This window comes from Peromyscus maniculatus, chromosome 4 (genome assembly GCF_049852395.1).
Source record: "Peromyscus maniculatus bairdii isolate BWxNUB_F1_BW_parent chromosome 4, HU_Pman_BW_mat_3.1, whole genome shotgun sequence".
In the NCBI taxonomy this organism is placed as follows: domain Eukaryota; kingdom Metazoa; phylum Chordata; class Mammalia; order Rodentia; family Cricetidae; genus Peromyscus; species Peromyscus maniculatus.
Window position 1 is genome coordinate 32,265,612 of NC_134855.1, and position 19,651 is coordinate 32,285,262.

At 38.1% G+C, this 19,651-nt stretch overlaps 1 long non-coding RNA gene across 1 annotated transcript; it reads left to right on the top strand.

Annotated features, from left to right (window-relative positions):
• Positions 1 to 2,386: 2,386 nt before the first annotated feature.
• Positions 2,387 to 5,640, top strand: LOC143272870 (uncharacterized). Its single transcript, XR_013050480.1, has 3 exons — positions 2,387 to 2,662; positions 4,278 to 4,417; positions 5,238 to 5,640. It is a non-coding gene; the product is annotated as an uncharacterized LOC143272870 (long non-coding RNA).
• Positions 5,641 to 19,651: the final 14,011 nt, after the last annotated feature.

Sequence of the window (19,651 nt, forward strand, 5' to 3'; positions counted from 1 at the left end):
TGAGTTCGAGGCCAGCCTGGACTACCAAGTGAGTCCCAGGAAAGGCGCAAAGCTACACAGAGAAACCCTGTCTCGAAAAACCAAAAAAAAAAAAAAAAAATTTCCCTTAAATTTGTCAGAGTTGGAGAATATAAAGATGATACTTCTTTCCAGTTGTGTGTGTGGAGCTCTTATTCTTTCAGATCATCTGTCTGTATATCCAAATATGTACATTTAGTGTAGGAAGTGTGTGTGTTTGTGTGTATGTGTAAAGGGGAGAGGGGAAACATATACACGCTGATCATAACATATTTTTATTAGTGACAGTGTACCACAGGGTTCTGTGACAGATCTGGGAAATAATTGCTGTAAATATGTATAAGCTCTCAGTTGCATAGTTGCATGTCTTCAGATGACCTGGCCCTCAAGAAGGCCAAGGAAAGATAGTTCACAGTGTGGAGGAAAGACAGAAAGAGTATTTTTGACTCATTTATGATCTTTCTGCTCCAGTATTTTACATGGCTACTGTCAGTTGTGTACCGATAGTCAGAATTATGCAAGAGCGATGCACGCATCTTTTGGAGGAGGGAAGGGGTGTCTACAAAGTCTACAAGGAGCCTAAGGAAAGCCAGGGAAGAGGAAGAGCTCAGGGTCAACCCAGCTGCCCAGGCTGCTTTCTTATCCAAAGGAACTCCCATGTATTGAAGTGTGGATTTCCTCTAAATGACCCAGAGGAACTGAATTCATCTCAACTCTGTTTTGGATTCTGGTCCACCTGTGAGATTTCCACTGACTTGAATTAATACTTGAAATATATGCATTTTTCAGTCTTACCTATAGAAATTCTGATTCCTCAGGTCTGAGTGGGGCTAACCCGCGTTTACTGAAAAGTTACTGCAGACATTTCGTATCATTACAGAACGTGCAGTGAACACTGATTCAGGCTCACTGGTGCATGGTGAAACCCTGGTGGCTTTTATCCATTCACCATGGACTGGTGACTTGAGTTGATCCCCACTGACTAACAGAAACATTAGTTATTTATTTCAAAGTTTTTGCAAGAGCCTCTTCTCTTTATTGAAAGTGGGACTAATGAGCCTCAGGATGACGCCAGTGTGTGCCTGTGAAAGTGGCAAAAGCAAATGAGCTGGGGATTTTAGCAGCAAAATAACCATCAGTCACCTGACCCTATAGCTGGCCAGCATTCACTTCTTGTCATGCCTCTGTCAGGATCCCTATTTGTTAAGCAAGTCATGGTTCTTGTTCCATGCAGAATACTTTCTAAGTGCAGTTACTTGTGATATTTTGCACAAGGTAAACTCTTGCCATTGGAGAAACAAACATCTGCTAAAAGTGTTTACCAACTCACTACTATTATAAGTCATAACAGTATGCTATCCATCCATATCATTTCTCTACGAGAATAAGTTTGGAACTCAGAAAGAATGGTTAATTCTGTAGTGTACCTTACAGATGTGTGTGTGTGTGTGTGTGTGTGTGTGTGTGTGTGTGTGTGTGCGCGCGCGCGCGCGTGCGCGCGCACGCGCATGCATGCGTGTGCGTGTTTGGTATGTATATGTTTGTGTGTGCTTTTCTAACCGTAGATGATTCATAACACATTGAACCCTGTGAAGCCAGGTTGCAGGATCCTCCTTAGCCATATAAGAGAGGTGAATATTGGTGCTCACCTTGAGAAAACTTAGCTGCCTCTGAGCTCCTTTCCATGCAGGTTTCTTCAGGACTATCATTTTGGAGCATCTCCCCCTCCTTTAACAAGCATAGCCAAGTTTCTGTTCTTCCATTGAGCACTGAGAAACACCAGCCATGTCTAGTCGGCATGCATTCCCAGAAACCACTGAAAATACTAGGATTCCTATATTACTCAAATTCTGGGTGGTGAAAAGATGATATTTTAAAGGACTGCTATAAATGTGGTAGTGTAGCTAGAGTTTTTCTGGTTCTGCCTGGCCCACGGTCAGAACAAATCTCTCTCACAAGGCCAGTCCCACAGCTACTTAGAGCCAACTGAGTAAACACACAGAGACTTATCCTGCTTACAAACTGAATGGCTGCAGCAGGCTTCTTGTTATCCAGTTCTTATATCTTAAATTAACCCATTTCTATCAGTCTATAAGTTGCCATGTGGCTCGTGGCTTACTGGTACCTTACATCTTGCTTTTCATGGCAGGGGCTGCCAGAGGCTCTCTGACTCAGCCTTCCTGTTCCCAGAATTCTCTTCTCTGCTTGTCCTGCCTATACTTCCTGCCTGGCTACTGGCCAATCACTGTTTTATTTATTAACCAATCAGAGCAACACATTTAACATACAGAATATCCCACAGCATGGTAGTATGGTATTAGTAGTGTGGTATAAATAAATAATCCTATTTATTGGTGTAAATAAATATTGAAATCCACAACATGACAGTTCTGCTCACATGGCAAGGTAGTATGTAACATTAACTACCTCTCAGAGACTTTTAATAATGTCTCATTTCCTCTAGCTCAGACTTTCACACTTTGAGAAGCCCCTTGAGTTACTAGAATGCCAGTGCAAACAAACAAACAAGGATCCACTCAGGAACATTCCCAGGCACACAGTTCTGTGACCCACATGTGGCTCATATATCGGAATGAGGGAGTTATGGACAACTTGGATCCAGTGAAATATTTCTGAATGTGTGGTAAGTGATGGTTAACTCAATATTAAACATGAAATGAATCAGTGTTCTTGACAAGGTTTCCCCATTTTGTATCACATGATGTCACTCCAGTCTTGGATAGAGTATGCCTCAGGAGTGCTGTCCACTGCATGTGCTGTCATTCTATCCAGTACCAATGAATATTGGCTGAAACATCTTGGTATATCATGAATCGCAGTGTTTTTACACACAGGAAGTTTCTCTGTCCTTTACAGAAACATAATGATTTACTTATAGAACAACAACACTTAATTTTTTTCTGTTCTTATTCTCTTGTATGTAAGTACCAAATTGGAAATTTTTGCATTGTACAGTGTTTGGTTGTTCTTTTTTTATCTTTCTTTTTTTTTTGAGACGGGATTTCTCTGTGTAGTTTTGGAGCCTGTCCTGGCTCTCGCTCTGTAGACCAGGCTGGCCTCGAACTCACAGAGATCTGCCTGGCTCTGCCTCCCCAGTGCTGGGATTAAAGGTGTGCGCCGCCGCCCTGCTCAGTGTTTGGTTTTTGAAATTATTCTTTTAGTTACTGATTTTAGTTTTACTTAATAAAATGTGAAGGGTTTGGAGATATACTTTGCTCAGAGGGTAAAGTACTTGCCATGCAAACATAAGGACCTGAATTTGAATCACTTAAAATCTGTGTGCACTAGTTGTAGCCTATAACCCTAGTGCTGAGGGGACATGGTGGATCACAGGACTCACTGGCCAGCCAGTCTAGCTCAAAGACTTAGTTCCAGATTAAGACTTTGTTTCAAAAACTAAGGTAAGATAATTAAAGAAGACATTTGATGGTTCTCTGACCTCCACATGCACACACATGTAGAACACACATACATAATAAAACACACATGTACATAAATGTCAATGAATAATTTGGGGTTGAAATAAACACAGAACTTCTGGAATGATCCTAAGCATACTTCTGCCAGCATTTTTTATTGTATATTTATGAAAAGTGGCATTCTCAATGGTGACAATTATAAATCAAAATATCAATCGTATTTAATTTTTTAAACCATACAGGTGTTTTACATATATATTATGCTTCCTGGTTTTATGTTTTTATGAGATTTCTGCATGTATGTGAACATGTGTGTATTTCTGTGTCTATCTGTGTTTCTTGTGCTTTTTCTTTGGCTGCTTTTCTTCTATTTGTCTGTTTGTTTTGTACTATTCTGGTTTATTTGTTTTTTGTTTTATATTACTTTATTGTTAGTTTTTAGAAGCCTGTTTGTTTTGGAAAGTATGGGGATTTAGATGGGAGGGGAGGTGGGAAGGATCCTGGAGGAACTGAGGGCGGGGAAACTGTAATCAGGATATATTGTAATAAAGACTCTGTCTTCAATTAGAAAAAGTAGAAAAAAATGAAGATGCTCAATGTTCTGTACTATCAAATACTCAGGCATTTGCTGTTCATATAAAAATAAACACATCTACCTCAATAGTAGGAAAATTTGCCTTTGTCTTTAATACATGGTCAATTTGTAAGTATGCAAGAACTGCTTTAAAATAAATTTCTTCAAAGCTACACAGAGAAACCCTGTCTCGAAAAAACCAAAAAAAAAATAAAATAAAATAAAATAAATTTCTTTATTTTCAGTGAATGTGTGGCTTATGTAAACTTATATACTCATGGTTACATGAGTATTTCTCAGGTGGAAAAAAAAGTCATGAATGGAAAAAAATGTAAACAACCCAACCCTATTGCAGAAGACTGGACATGGTTGAAGTATGCAGAAGGTAAGATTGGCAGGTGATGGATGCAAGCCAGGGTAACTAGTTTTCCCCTGTATGATCCTAGGGAGAGGAGGAAGTTGCTAGAAGGAAAAGATTAGAAGCATATGAACCAGGTGTCCTAACCACCTTGCCAACTCCATAAGGAGTATTCATACAGAGAGGAACATGGAGTTTGGATGGTGTTCCGATCATTTTAATACAAGTTTGACACCCTCAAATGTGGCTTGGCTTTTCTGTAAGAGATTACCTGGAGGTAGGGTCTCTTTAAAAAAAAAATGGTTAATATAGGAAAGTAATCCCTAATTCTTCTTTCAACTTCAAAGTACTAATTGAAATTTATTATTTTATTTGTAGGTTTATCTGAATGATAACTGTTAACAGCACTTTTAAGAGAGATTTTACAATGTTTTGATTAAATTATCTTGAGCATTCAAAACAGAATTTACAGATTTATTGTACTCAATTTTCTAATTAAGTAGTTTATCTATCAAGCAAACTTCCCAAGTACAAATGCACACTTTATAATTGTAATGAGTTGAACTTATGCATATCTTAATGATTCAGTATCATAATTTCTAAGTCCCCTAACTACTCTAATACAATTTCTGTACATCAGTGAACACTCTGGTACATCTCACCCTAGAACTCCAAGTCTGCATCAGTAAGAAATGGGATACTTAAAGTACGAGGATTTATTTTTTACTTGTCTTAATATTTCAATTTTTTTGAAAAGCAAATAAATGCAAACTATTCCTAAGCTTAACACAAAATGATACTACTGTATGTTATTTTTAATTCTGTTTTTGATTCTCTATTGTCCCAGAATGAGAAACCTCAGTGTCACCTGGAAAACTACTAGAAATGCCAGCTCTTGGGAGCCACTGTAAAGCCGCTGGGTCAGAAATGCAGAGATGAAGCTCAAGAGTGTTTTTTAATAAAGCCTGCAGGTACTTTGATTCATGTTCAACTCTGATAACTGTTACATATTTAATTTTGAAGTGCATCCATTGACACTGAGATAATTAAACTATCTAACCATCTGGGGGTTGCCTTCTCACAGGAACTTGGAGTTAAATTCTCCACTGGCCAAGGTTGCATCTTAATGAGAATCTTGTGTAGGGAGAAAATTTAGGATATTAACTACCCTGAGTTATATTTTTAAAGATTAAAATATGCTTAAATCTGAAAATATGAGCTTCATATGAAATAGTCCCTGATCCCAGATATAATTACTATAGAGCCTATAACTGAGAACTCACTCATTGTTTATTTTTCATTTCTAATTGCAGTACCTAAGTGATTAGATATAATTTTTCCTTTACTTGATCCTAGTCTGTATCCCTTTCATGTATGTTGATCACTGTTAGTATTGTAATTATTTATAAGTTTCTGTGTGATATCTCCCTATATGATTAAGATACATTGACTTTGATTCTCTTTCCAAAGTGTTGTTTTTCAAGACTCAACACTAAGCAGAAGAAACAGGTTTGTGTTTGAGTTAAAAACGTGTAAAGTGGTGCTGTGCACAATAGAGCAAATCACATGAATAAAAGGGACACAGACAGTAGCATTGTTGTAAGGCAACAGAAGACATCCTCTATAGTAAAATATAATACAAACAGTATCCTCACACACAGCATTATGCAATAAAGCACTCCTACATTTGAGCAGGAGTAAACAGGAAACCCAACATTTCCTGTGGCTCCTAATGAGCCCCTTGAGGATACAAAGATTACCTGAGCCAACACACTCAGAACAAGGATCAGCAGAAGACACTCATGCTTCAGAGGGGTGGACTATGTACTGTGAAGGGAGGAAGACAATATGACTCATATCCAGAGTTCCAGATTAAAAAAAAAAAAAGCTGACTTCTTATTTATGATCCAAGAGACAGAGAAGAATTGGGATAGAGTATTTATATAATGACAACATGTCAACGAGATGACATTATGAACTGTATAAACTGAGAAAATGATTGCTCTAAGATATGATTGAGGAGAAGGTTTTATTGTAGATATGAGGAAGACTATAGCCAGAGGCATCTGGAAAAATCCAGAGCTAGGAGAGAAGTAGTAGACCAAAGATAACCATCAGTCTGAACTGGGCCATGAGAGTATGAGAGTAGAGAGAAAGGGAGAGAGCAAGAAGGAAGAGGAGGAGGAGGTGGAGGAAGAAGAAGAAGAAAAGAAGAAGGAGGAGAAGAAAAAAGTGTGCAAGCAAAGGAGACCAGGAAAGAGGAGCAAGAGAGAGGGGACCTAGAGAGCACGTGGCCAAAATAGCAGAGTTTTATAGAAATCAGAAGCTGGGGGAAGGGAAGCCTATGAGCTAGCGAAGTTTAAGGTAGAGGGCAGAGTGAGAAGAGCTGAGAGCAGCCATGGGTACTGAGTGAGCCTGGAGGCCAGGCTGTGCTTTGGCATGCTGATAGGCACTTCAGTTAGCCATTTGTTTCTGCTGTACTTGACATGAACCACATCTGCAGGAAATGAGTAGCATGAGATTAAACTAGTACAGCACCAACATGTAGGAAATGTAGTAAGAGAAACTAAGCAAAAATCATAAAAAGAAAGAAGAAAGGAGACAGGGAGTTAGGAGAAAATAGTACATTAATTAGCCTTATAAATCTCCACCTTTGGTAAAGACTTTCTTATTTGCCAAACTGACGGCTTTGGCCCACTGGCTGTTCCATAACATATTTGGTAAGGAAAGCACCAGTTGTGTTGGACTATACCATTTTCCACAAATTCTAGTGCCTACAGTCAAATCCTTCTCAACTAGGGATTAGCCTTTCATGAAAGAGATATTGGTAGATGTTGGGGAACATAGTAATAAATTAATGATGCTATGACTAAAGGGAACAGATATGCCATTGGGAAAGGGAAATAGAATAGATAGATATGGATGGAAGGAGTTGATGGAATGAATCAAGTGGGAAGGGAGGGAAGGAAAGATAGGGATGTGGGAGAGAAAACAAGGAGAAACATCTAAAATTAAGGGAAATTGGAGGGATATTATGGAAACCTCATACAGTAGAACTTTCTTAAAATATATACATATATGAAGGCAATCTAAATGAAATCACCAAACAATTGGGAAGACAGCCTCAACTGGACATCTCTTGTCACCAAATGAAGCTTCTAGTACCAGAGTTGGGTTACATTTATTAAGTTTTGGCCAAAAGGGTTCCAGTGTAACCCCCAAACAACCCAGTCTGTTTCAGACAGTGGGTTGGTGTCCACAAACTGACAGCAGGACACCATTGGTGAGGACAACACCTAAAAGACTCATTGAACATAGAGAAGTCAAGCTGGTGCCTAGGTAGAGCCTTCACCCTTACAGTGTGTTTGGTGTAGGAAGATACTTTGCATACTACCAAAGGAGAAACATAAGCATCAACCCAGTCACAAACCTTTTTATCTGTATGGTGTCCTACCTAAAAGATATGCTACTACAGTGGTGGCACAAAGCTTGTGGGAGTAACCAGTCAATATCAGATTTGACTTAAGACCCACTCTATGTGATGAAATCCATACCCAACACTGCTTGGGTGACCAAGAACCTAAGACTAGATAGCCTTCAGGTAAAATCAAATGATACTCTTCTAAATAGGTGATTCATAGACAGACAGACAGATAGATAGATAGATAGATAGATAGATAGATAGATAGATAGATAGATAGATACCTACCTACCTACATACATACATACATACATACATACATAAAATGACTCTTAATGATGTTTTTCTCTACTCATAGATCAGTGTCTTGCTCAGTTATCATCAAAGTAGATTCCGCCTGTAGCAGATGGGAACAAATACAGAGACCCAAAGAAAGTCATTACGCAGAGAATGAGATACTTTGGAACACTTAGGCATGAATGGGATGTTTCCATCAAATTCCTCTCCTCAGAGCTCAGGGAACTCCATGGAAGAGAAGACTGAAAGAGTGCCCTTTGACTATAAAATGAACAAACAAACAAACAAACAAATAAATAGAACAAAATAAAACAAACAAACAAAAACCCTGGATATGAAGAAAAAACCCAATTCAAAAATAGGGTCTAGAATGGTGCTCTTAAAAGATGAAACACAAATGGCTGATAAACACTGAAAGAAATGTTCAGAATCCTTAGTCACCAGGGAAATGCAAATCAAAACTACTTTGAAATTTCATCTTACATCAATCTGAATGGCCAAGATCAATAAAACAAATGACACCTCATGCTGGAAAGGATGTAGGATAAGGAGAACACTCATCCATTGTTGATGGGAATGTAAACTTGTACAGCTTCAATGAAATCAGTGTGGTAGTTCCTTAGGAAGCCAGGAATAAATCTACCTCAAGTTCCAGCTATACCACTCTTGGGCATGTACTCAAAGTTCTATATTCTACTACAGAGATACTTGCTCATCCAAGTTCATTGCTTCTTTATTCATGATAACCAGAGATTGGAAACAGCCTAGATGTTCATCAACAGATAAATGGACAATGAAAATGTGGTAATTTATATAATGAAATATTATTTGGCTGTTAAAAAGGAAATTTATGAAATGTACAGGTAAATGGGTAGAACTAGAAAAAAATCATTCTGAATGAGGTACCCCAGGCCCCAAAAGACAAATATTCCAAGTTTTCTCTTATATATGAATGTTTGCTTTTAAGCCTTCAATATGTGTGCTACAATCTGTATAACTACAGAAGTTATATATCAAGTAGGGGCTTGGGGTTGAGGAGGATCTCCCAAAAAGTAGGGAAATAGAATATATTGTCATGGAGAGACAATGGCAGACTGGAGAAGGAAAATTAAATGGAGAGGGGGTGGGAACAGAAAATAGGGGTGAAGGAGGGAATATAGGGAAGTACAACTAACACCAAAGGCCATTTAAGGGTTCATATGAAAACCTACTACTGTAGAAGCTTCCTAAAATACATACATATATAAAAGAAAGCTAAATGGAATCATCAAATAATCAGAAGACAATGCACCAACTAGAGATCTTTTGCCACTAAGGAAATCTCCAGTGCCAGGAATGGGTTGCATCTAATTGAGTCATTGGTCAAGGGTGTCCCATGAACATCCCCCAAACATCACAAGCTATTACCAAGGTTGCTCTATATAATGCTATTTCTGAAGATAACTTTTACTACCTCATTGAACATGGAGAAGTTTATTGGTGCTTAGCTATAGCCTTCACCCTTACTGATTAGTATTCGTGGCAATGGAAGGTATTCTGCATAATAACAGAGAGGCACCACTAGCCCATCTATAATCCCTATGATCTACAGTGGTGACCTGCCTTCAAGATATGCTTACGAAATAGTGGCACAAACAATGTGGGAATAGCCATCCACCCTCTGATTGGATTGAAGACCCACTGCTTGAGACAGAACCCATGCTTGGTACTGCTTGAGTGGCCAAGAACCTGAGACTGGAGTGGCCAGAGTTCTAGAGGAAAACCAAGTACTCTTGTTCTGCTAAAGAAGCATAGCAATAAAATGATTCCTAATCACATACTGCTATACTCACACATCAGTGCCTTACTCAGCCATCATCAGAGAAGCTTCCTCTTGCAGTAGATGGGAACTAACCCAGAGATCCACAGTTGAACAATGTGCAAAAAGTGAGAAATTTTGGAACACTCTGTCTAAAATGGGATGCCTATGTCAAATCCCTACCCTCATGACTCAGAAAGCTATATGGAAGAGGGGATGGAAAGGTTATAAGAATCAGAGGGGATCAGATGACTCCAAAGAAACAGTTCCCCCCTGACACAACAGGACTGATACACATATAAACTCAAAGAGACCAAGGGAGCATGCACAGGACCTACACAGGTTCAAGCCAGAGAAGGTCCTAGTGTTGAGAGGGTGAACTGGACACCAGCTCCAACTCCTAGTAAAGAGGCTCTCTGCAACTGACAACCTCTTGCAAAGTAAAAAACTAGTTTTCTCCAATGGATTTTTCACTGGGTCTATTAACCATACTTCAGGATAGCCCCCAAGTCCAGCAGTAGATGGCCTAACACAAACTGAACTCAATAGTGTTTCTCTAGACTTTTGGTCTTATATTGCTTTTCTTGGACATTTTTTTTGTCTTACTGGTCTGTATATTTTTGTTTCCAATTTGGCTTTTTTGTAGGTTTTTTGTTTGTTTGCCTGTTTGTTTCAGAGAGAGAGAGAGAAAGAGAGAGAGTGAAAGTGTGTGTAGCTGGCTGGTTGCGAAGGAACTAGAAGCAGTTGAGGGAGGAGAAAAGTGGAATGAAAATATATTGCTTGAAAACAATTTTTTAAAAAAGCAATTGAAGTAGAAGCAAACAGAAAACAATAAACACAATAGAAAATAGTACACATGCAAGCATGCACACACACACACACACACACACACACACACACACACCAAAAAACTTTAGACACCAAAAAACTTTAGACTGATAGGAATATTGATTTGGGTGGGTAGACACGGGTTAGAAATCCAGAGAGATAAGCTAAGGTTGGAAGCTGATTTGATATTCCAAAAATAATAATAACCACTGAGATATTCTCCAAGGAAAGGAACTGAAATATTAGATTTACACTGTGTGAAGTCAACTCAACTTTTAGATAAAGATGGTGGGAAATATCCCCTTTGCTGTTGAAGTCTAACAAAAGTGTCGTGCCCCATAGTTTCTTCAGCGTAGCTACGGTCTGGAAGAAGAGCTTGCTTTTTGTGCTTTGAGGCTCAAAACTCAGCCCTGTCAATAGCCATGGGATTGCTTAACCTTGTTGAGCCTCAGTCCCTGTCTTGGAAAAAGGATGGAAACAGTGCTATCTTCCTGCAGGGCTTCTGTGGAGCCAAGAGCTGCAAATGGGAATTTAATGTGAAAGCATTAAACACTGTGCTAGCTGCATGAAGGCTTTTGTTCCAGGAAGCTGAAGCTGGTCTTCAACTCAAAAAAAGTCAGAGGGGACATATGTGGGTGGGGGTGGGGCTTACCAGGACAAAACATAGATGTGTCTCTGGAGCTAGGTCTCAGGTTGATGCTTAGCATTGGGGACACATGGACAGGTAATTCAAAACTGTAAAGGGCCTGTTCCCCCTCCTCTGCATACTTGTTTATTTCTGCCACAAAAGCTTAGAGTTGACATCTACTCTGTTTAAAGAATAATCAGACTGAGCTGAAATTTCTTAGTTTCATTTTTCAGTGTCTCAGGAGAGAGTCTGCTGTCATCTAGGTTCTCTCGTGTCCCTTCCACACTGCAGCAGTGGGTGAGGGAGTGCTGTGAGAGTAGAAACACTTCTTCCTAGGTGAGCAAATCATCTTGGGATGAGATTAAAGAATCAGCGACTCACAGGGATCGAATAGCCCCATCAGTTAAGATAGTTCAGAAAGATTGTCTATAAAAAGTAATAAAAAAAATGGGACACGTGGAAGGATAATAGTTGTCAAAGCAGTCAACTATTAAAGATGACAGAAAGGTGACAGAGCTGATAGGGAGAGGGCTAGATAATTTGGGCAGCCTTGAGGTAAGCAGAGTCCTTTTGTTTGGGGATGCAGGCCAAACAAGTTCACCTCTGAGGAAGGAAGAGAATATATAGCCTGATTCCACACGTTCCTTTTCACAGCCTATCTTGGGTAGTCCTTAGCAATAATATTTGGAATCCTGAGTATTACAGGAGTGTCTGGACACCGAGCACACAGGTTGGCCCCACATCAGAGAGGCACTGGAGAGGCTAGACCAAGGTGTCAGACTGTGGGTGGGAGAGAGAGAGAGAGAGAGAGAGAGAGAGAGAAAGAAAGAGAGAGAGAGAGAGAGAGAGAGAGAGAGAATAAATAAATACAGTAACAGTGGTGGCAGATACAGTGAGAAACATCTAAACACTGTGAAATAGAACACATGTATTACTTTATTTCCTCAGTAGAATCTATGTTATTTTTTATCATAAACACATAGGGTCACCTGTTGGATATTGAGTCATATTGTGTGTGGACTGCTAAATGTTAACTTTTCTTTAGAAATGGTGAGAGTTTTGAATGTACAACTGCTATGTTGTCCTTTGTTGAGCTCATTTTAATTAGAGCCTCATTCTTCCAGTACTCGAGCTGTCAATGGGAAAGATTTAGGTAGAAAACTCAATGAGTAATACTAGGCTTAAAAGATAATACAAAGGATGCTGGGAACCATTTCCCTTGATAGACTAGCCATTGGTAAGTTGCCCAAGGTCCAGTTACTAACTCTCCATCCATACTCATGCTCACAACCTTAAGTAGATTCTGGGTTAAGGAGAAAGACATGGAATTAGGGGAGAGGACTAGTTGGAGGAAGAAATTCAACAAGAAAGGGATGGAGACAAGAGAGTGATGAGGAGTGAATCTATTCAAAATAAATTGTGTATTTATATTCATGAATGAAATAATTGTCAGAAACACATTGTGTACACTGATGAAATTTCAATCATAACAAGAACAAGTGCACAAAACACAAACATTTAAGGGAAATGCAATTTTCAGAGCCATTCTCTTGAATCTTGACTAACAACTTATGTGTGAGTTAATGCTGGTCGCTTTGTTCAGAATTTTAGTGTAGATTTTTTTTAAATTCTATCTAGCATCTAAATATTGCCATCAATAGATTCAAAAAAAGCCTAAAAGTATATACCTCATTCCTTACTTAAAAAAAATCTAAACGATTCTATAGATATTCTAAACCTGAAAATAAACAACCAATAAGCAAAGAACTTGGGGGGGGGGGGCAGTTTGAGACAGGGTTTCTCTGTGAAACAATCCTGGCTGTCCTGGAACTCACTCTGTAGACCAGGCTAGCCTTGAACTCACAGAGGGCTGCCTCCCTCTATCTCCTGAGTGCTGGGATTAAAGGTGTGAGCCACTAACACCGGGCAAGCAAAGAACTTTTGAAAATGATTTCTTTTTTAGAATAAGGTGTGTGAGAGATTTAAAACAGATTTTTTTTACTTCATTTTAAAGATGAAAGTGTATCAACTTTGAAATTAAAGTTGATAAGATGTTGAGCATCTCAGTATGAGTGTATGTGTTTGTGTGTATGTGTGTGATTGTTTTCTACAGCTGCCACAGAACTGAAAGCTGAAGTTATGACAAGAACCACTGAAGAAATCAAATATAAAATATGAAATCAAGTCATATAAGCAGCAGATGATTTGCTTGAGATTTAATTTGTATAAAAGAACTGAAACTATATGGACAAAGAAACTGAAATATGTCTTCCAGATTAAGAATCAATGCTTTCAAACCAAACAGTTTAAGGACTTGTCTTTAGCTTCTTGCTACCTCCTGCTCTCAGGCTTTGATTTTGTGCTTGTGTCCCTGTAAGCGAGGGCACAGTAAGGAAGCTGCCGAAATGGCCGCTCAATGGTTAGGGTGAACGTTTTTATTCTAGGTAAGAGGGAAAACAGCAGAGGCATGTGGAGAGTCCAGAGCAGAGAGAAAAAGAAGCAGTGGCCATGGCCAGGGTTAGAGAAGCAGGATGTGGAAAAATCATGAGGATTAATGGGACAGAAGAGAGGGGAAGGAAGCCTGTGGAGCAGCCTGGTGGGTTAGGGTAGAGGAAGTGGTGGGAAAGGCCAGGGTCCTCGCATGGATTTTGAAATGTATAGCAGGTGCATGTGCAAAGGGACTGAAGGAGTCTGGAGGCTAGTGTGGGATTTGATGTGTAATCACAGGTATATGCCAAGGAAAGTGGCCCTGTCTGGCATGCCAAAAACTGGTTTCACATGTTCCTGAAAAATGCTACTCCTTCTATTGTCCAGCTTGAACTGAGCAAAAACTCAGCTTGGGGTTATCCACTGCTTTTTGAGGAATTAGGGTTCCTTTTTGTCTTCACATTCGCTAAAGGCTATACTGTGGTATTTTCCTCAGGTTCCTCTTTATGTTTATACTGAGGGTATAAATTTAAAATGTTTTAAGTTAAAAGGGGAACAAAATACTGGGTAGGAGAGGGCAATGTCTTTCCCTGGGGACATGGAAAGTATTAAAAATACAGTCTGTTCTAAATGCTTTGCTGTCCCTTAAGAGTTGGAGACTTCTGGAAATCTCAATTCCTTTTATTTCAATTTGTCTTTTGTATGATTTAAGATTTTTATTTGTAAATGGCTTTAGGGTCCAGGAGACATCAGAAAGACTGATGGATTTTTGAAATCCTGCCCTGGGTAGAGAAGTGACACACCCCCTCGCTTATTTGGAGGGCCCTCCAAAGTCAGTCTGGAAGTGTGGCTCCTTCCTGAGCAAGAGGCCAGCTGGCAGCAATGGCATCTCTCTGTGTTTGGTAGTCCACAGCTTGGACGTAGAGTCACCGGAACCGAACCTGAGAAGAGCAGGCGAGCAAATTGCTGAAGTGCTAAAAGCCTCATGCTTTCCTGTAGTGTTACAAGCAAGGCATGCCAACGGAAGTGGTTCTTAGTCCTGGTTTCACTGAATAAAATCATTGATTCTGGTTACTCATAGACTTTTGTGTTCAACTTCAATCAATTGCACCTAAGTCTATATGACAACAGGAATATATGACAAGCTGTCCTCCTGTAAATGAAATATGGTTCATTCCTCAAATTAAAACTATGATTTTAAAATTTTTGAACATGAGAAAAATGTTCATAATATGGGGTTACAAAGGTAAGAAGCGAAACAATACAAAAAGCAAAATCTCAGCTTTGTTAAAATATACACAAAAATAGAAATAAATAAATAAATAAAATGTACACAAAATAGAAACTGTTTAGATTAAAATAGGAATGTTTTTTCTTTAATAAGCTCTACATATAGCTCACTTTAAAACAAGTTATTTTTGTGTCAAAAAGGGATTAAGTAAATGTTTATAAAAAACAAAACAAAATGAAAAGTTCAGTCACAACAGCAGACACAGCCCACTTAAGAACATTTAATGACCGAGGTAATTGTTCAAAGACCTTTTACTATAAATAAACACACTTACCACTAGTTCTACTGGAATCCAAGCCTATATTAAAATAAGAATGCTTGTAATTAAAGGCTGGAGCACAAAAGCAGCCTCCTGGTTTTGTGGTTTGGGTCTCCTAACCACTCATTTTCTTATTCATCATTGATAAACACTCCCCAAATTACTATTGTATTAAAAGAAAGGAAATGAACATGAGCCCTGTGAAAGATGAAGACCAAAGCCTAGTAGCCGTTCCTGCTAATGAGAGTGATCTGTAGTAGCCAGATTGTCTGCTCCAGACACGCCAGAACAGAGCTGAGTGAGAATACTAATAAAGAACCAGTACCTAGAAAAGTAGCATCATTCTCACTGTAGCCTTCTGGCATCCCAACCACAATATTGCTTATTCCCAGAACATGCGGGCATTGCTCATCCAACCTTGGTGAGTAGTTGACTACACATCTTCCCACAGAGCACTTCATATTTAACCTGTCCTTTTACATGGGCATTGGTTTTTCTTTTCTTTTTTTATATTAAAGGCATTTATCTCTTGTCAGTCAAAAATGCAACACTTATTTTGTGGACTCAGTATTTTTAGATTCTGAAGTTATTTCTTTCATAATCTTGTCTATTTCTCTTTTAAAGCATATTCCTTTGACCTTATTAAATGAATCAACAAATATTTATCATCACCATGTGTCATTTACTCCCCTACGTGCTGTTGATGCAGCAATGAGCCAAAATGACAAATTCTGCCTTCATGGAACTTGGAGCCATATGGAGAAAGCCAGATAAGCAGCAGCGAGTAAAATAGATCTCAGTTTTGTAGTGCTTGACTGAGCATGAGAGAAGTTTGGTTCTATCTTTAAGAAAAAGAATAGAGACTCAGGGACAGGACCATGAGAACAATGGGCTTCTGAGCATCATCGTTCACAGACATGAGTGATGCAAACACATGTGAAATGGTGGAGAGAGACAGGACCATTAGGGTAGAAGTGGGGATCACAACTTCTCAGTTAAAAAAAAAAAGACTTTCTCTCTCTGTCTGTCTGTCTCTCTATGAGACATGAAGTAGAAGCAAAACTGTCTTGAGAATGAAATGAAGTAGTAGGAGTCGAGAGCTGAGCAAAGGGGGAGGACATGAGACAGTGAATATGGCCAAACACTTGATACACTTGTACGAAAATGTCTTTATGAAACCTATCACCAAATGCCACAAATATACTCTAATAGAAATCTTTGGAAAAATAAAATTATTCACCTACATGTAACAAATAACAGACATTAAATTAAGAAGTTGTAAAAATGTGAAAATGAAAAATGGTATGTGATGAAAATCTAAACAAAGAAAGCTAAAATCATCGCAATAATGAAAGATGAGCAATGACTGAACTTGTAGGTCTGCCAACCCCTTTGATATTGGGAAATGGCATCATTTACAAAGTTTGTTCCAGAGAACTGACTGATTTACAACCAAACAGAAAACAATCACAATGTTTCAGATACGTGTTGGGGGGTTTGTTGTTACAATTTGCTACATACAGCCACATGTAGTCCACAAGCCACAGGAAGGATTTGCCTGAGAACATTGTTTATTTAAAAACAATTATAACAAAGCTTGTAAAAGGAGCAACATATCAAGCGTTCCTTCAATATTGTCTTTATGGACATGAAATAAAATAGACATAATTTCAAAAGAAATCAAACTTTCAATCATTATTGTATATTTCTTGTCTAATTTTCAGCCCTGTTAAGTAAAATTATGTGCATAAGCACATTTATATAATGATGAACTTATATTAATTAGAAATATATAAGGTATTTAAAAAGTATTCTTACACACAGTATATATCTACTTAGCATGGAATTTTACATTTAAAAGTGATTAAGATGGCTTTGTATGATGTCTATTTGAGAATTAGTTACAAAGCAGATGTGAAAAAATGCACACAAGAATTTAAACATTTTCAAATATATATGAAACTTAATATGTGGCAGCAGATTGAGGCATAGAAATGGCTTCAGAGGAAGCTGTGTCTACAAGACAATAAGGAAAATAGTGAAGAGAATAACCAATACATCACTGAAAAAATGGTGAGCAATACTAGAAAGAATCAAACTTCAATTACAGCATCTTTACTATAACCTAAAAGGTGTGGAACTCGGCTAAAGCACAAGCAGGCAATGGCTTGAAGTGCACAGACAATATCAGAAAAGCTAAAAACTATGAGCACTGTTCTCAGTTTACTGGTAGAAAGGAAAATGAAGCCAAAGGAAGAGGTAGAAGGACAAAAAAAAGTGAATAGAAGTTTTTACAATACATAATAAGCAACAGTTCCGTCATGAGGGCCAGGGGCAGGTGAGTTTCTGGGTTACTTCCGTTTTGTCTGAGACAGATTCTTGATATGTAGCTCAGGTTAGCCTGGAATTCATGTGCCATAGGCTACCCTCAAACTCTCCATCTTCCACCTGAGCCAATTTGCTCAATTTTAGTTTTCCATGAGATTTTCCAGTAGCAGGGTTGTTTCCAGTTGCAGGGCTGCTGTGTAGAACATGTCTACTCAACAAGATTGTACTGTGCTCTCAGGCATCTGTCCAATGGTCTCATCTCATGCTAAGTCCTCTTACCACAGCAGCCAAATTACCTAAACAATGGGGAGTAAAGAGTAACTCAAAGATAAGTCGTTTAAGTAGATTAATTAGATGGGATAATGTCTGGCATATTAATAACAAAGAGAAACTTCAATGAAAACGAGATCACACAATTATGCAATAACACTTTACCCAAAGTCATAAAAAATCTAAATATTTAGAAGAAAGAATTCACAGAATAGACTCAAGAAAAACTAGAAAATCTGAGTAAGCTATTAAAATAAGTAAGAACTGTGTTAGGGTTCCTATTGATGTGCTAAGACATTATGACCAAAAAGCAAGTTGGGGAGTAGAGGGTCTATTTGGCTCACACTTCCATATCACTGTTCATCATCAAAAGAAATAAGTACAGGAACAGGGCTGGAATCTGAGCTGGGCCAGAGGACACGGAGGGGTGCTGCTTACTGACTTGCTCATCATAGCTTGCTCAGACTACTTTCTTATAGAGCCCAGGACCAGCAGCCCAGGAAGAGAACTGCCCACAATGGGCTGGCCCCTCCCCCATCAATCACTAATTAATACCCTAAAGGCCTGCCTACAGCCCTGATATCATAGAGGCATTTTCTTAATTGAGGTTCTCGCTTCTCAAATGACTTTAGCTTGTGTCAAATTGATATCAAGCTATCCAGCACTGAAGGAATTTTAAAAAATTTAAAAATATTTTAGTAAACACACGACAGTAACAAAGGCAAAGTAAAAATGGCTGACACAAGTGCAAAAAGATACGTATCCTACGTGTGTTTTCCAGAATAGTTTCACGAGCATTTTATATGTTCACGCTGTTATAAAGAAGAGGAAAAGATAAGACAGGCCTGTAATATTTTTCTTTCATAAACAATGAATAAAAGAAAATTTCAGACCATTATCTTTTATGAACACAGGTATAAAAGTCCTAATAAAAAATATTGCTGCATGCATGTGTTAGCCATGGCAACGGAACTTTCTTATAAAAAAATGCAAGAATAAACTGGATATGGTGGTGCATGACTATAATCTCAGGCTTTGGAAAGTAAAGGCAGAAGATGGAGAGTTTTAGGCTATCCTGGGCTATATTAATTCAGACCAACCTGAGCTATATAGAATGATTCTGTCTCAAAAAAAAATTTTAAAGAAAGGAAAGAAGTATAATATTAAAACACTTCAGTTTAAATTATCTTATTAGATTAACAATTTTTAAAATGTAAGATTACCCAAACATATAAAAAAATTATTTGATGAACCCAGAGCCCATTCATAATATAAATTCTTAGCAAAGAGGAATAAAAAGACATCAAATACTTAACACTTGGTGAATCTCAGTCATCAAATATGATTCACACAAACATTGCTAAATATACCAATGTATTTAATAATAAAATATTTAACACATTGTCTCAAAATCAAAGCCAATAAAGTATGCAAAGTCAATCGATTTTATGGAATAGATAGAAATAAAACTGTCACTTGTCCAAATTATGGTTTTATATTGAGAGTCAAAGATGGCTACAATTAATAACTTAAAATTGAAAAAAATTCATTCCAAAGCCAGCAAAACATTAAAAATACAAATATGAAAATCTATCATAGCAGAACACAGTAATATTAGAAATGTTCACAACTCACAGAGTTAGACTTTAATGAAAAAAGTTTAATCCTTTTTTGAAAATCATAACAGCAGAGTTAATATGTGGAGCTAAACATT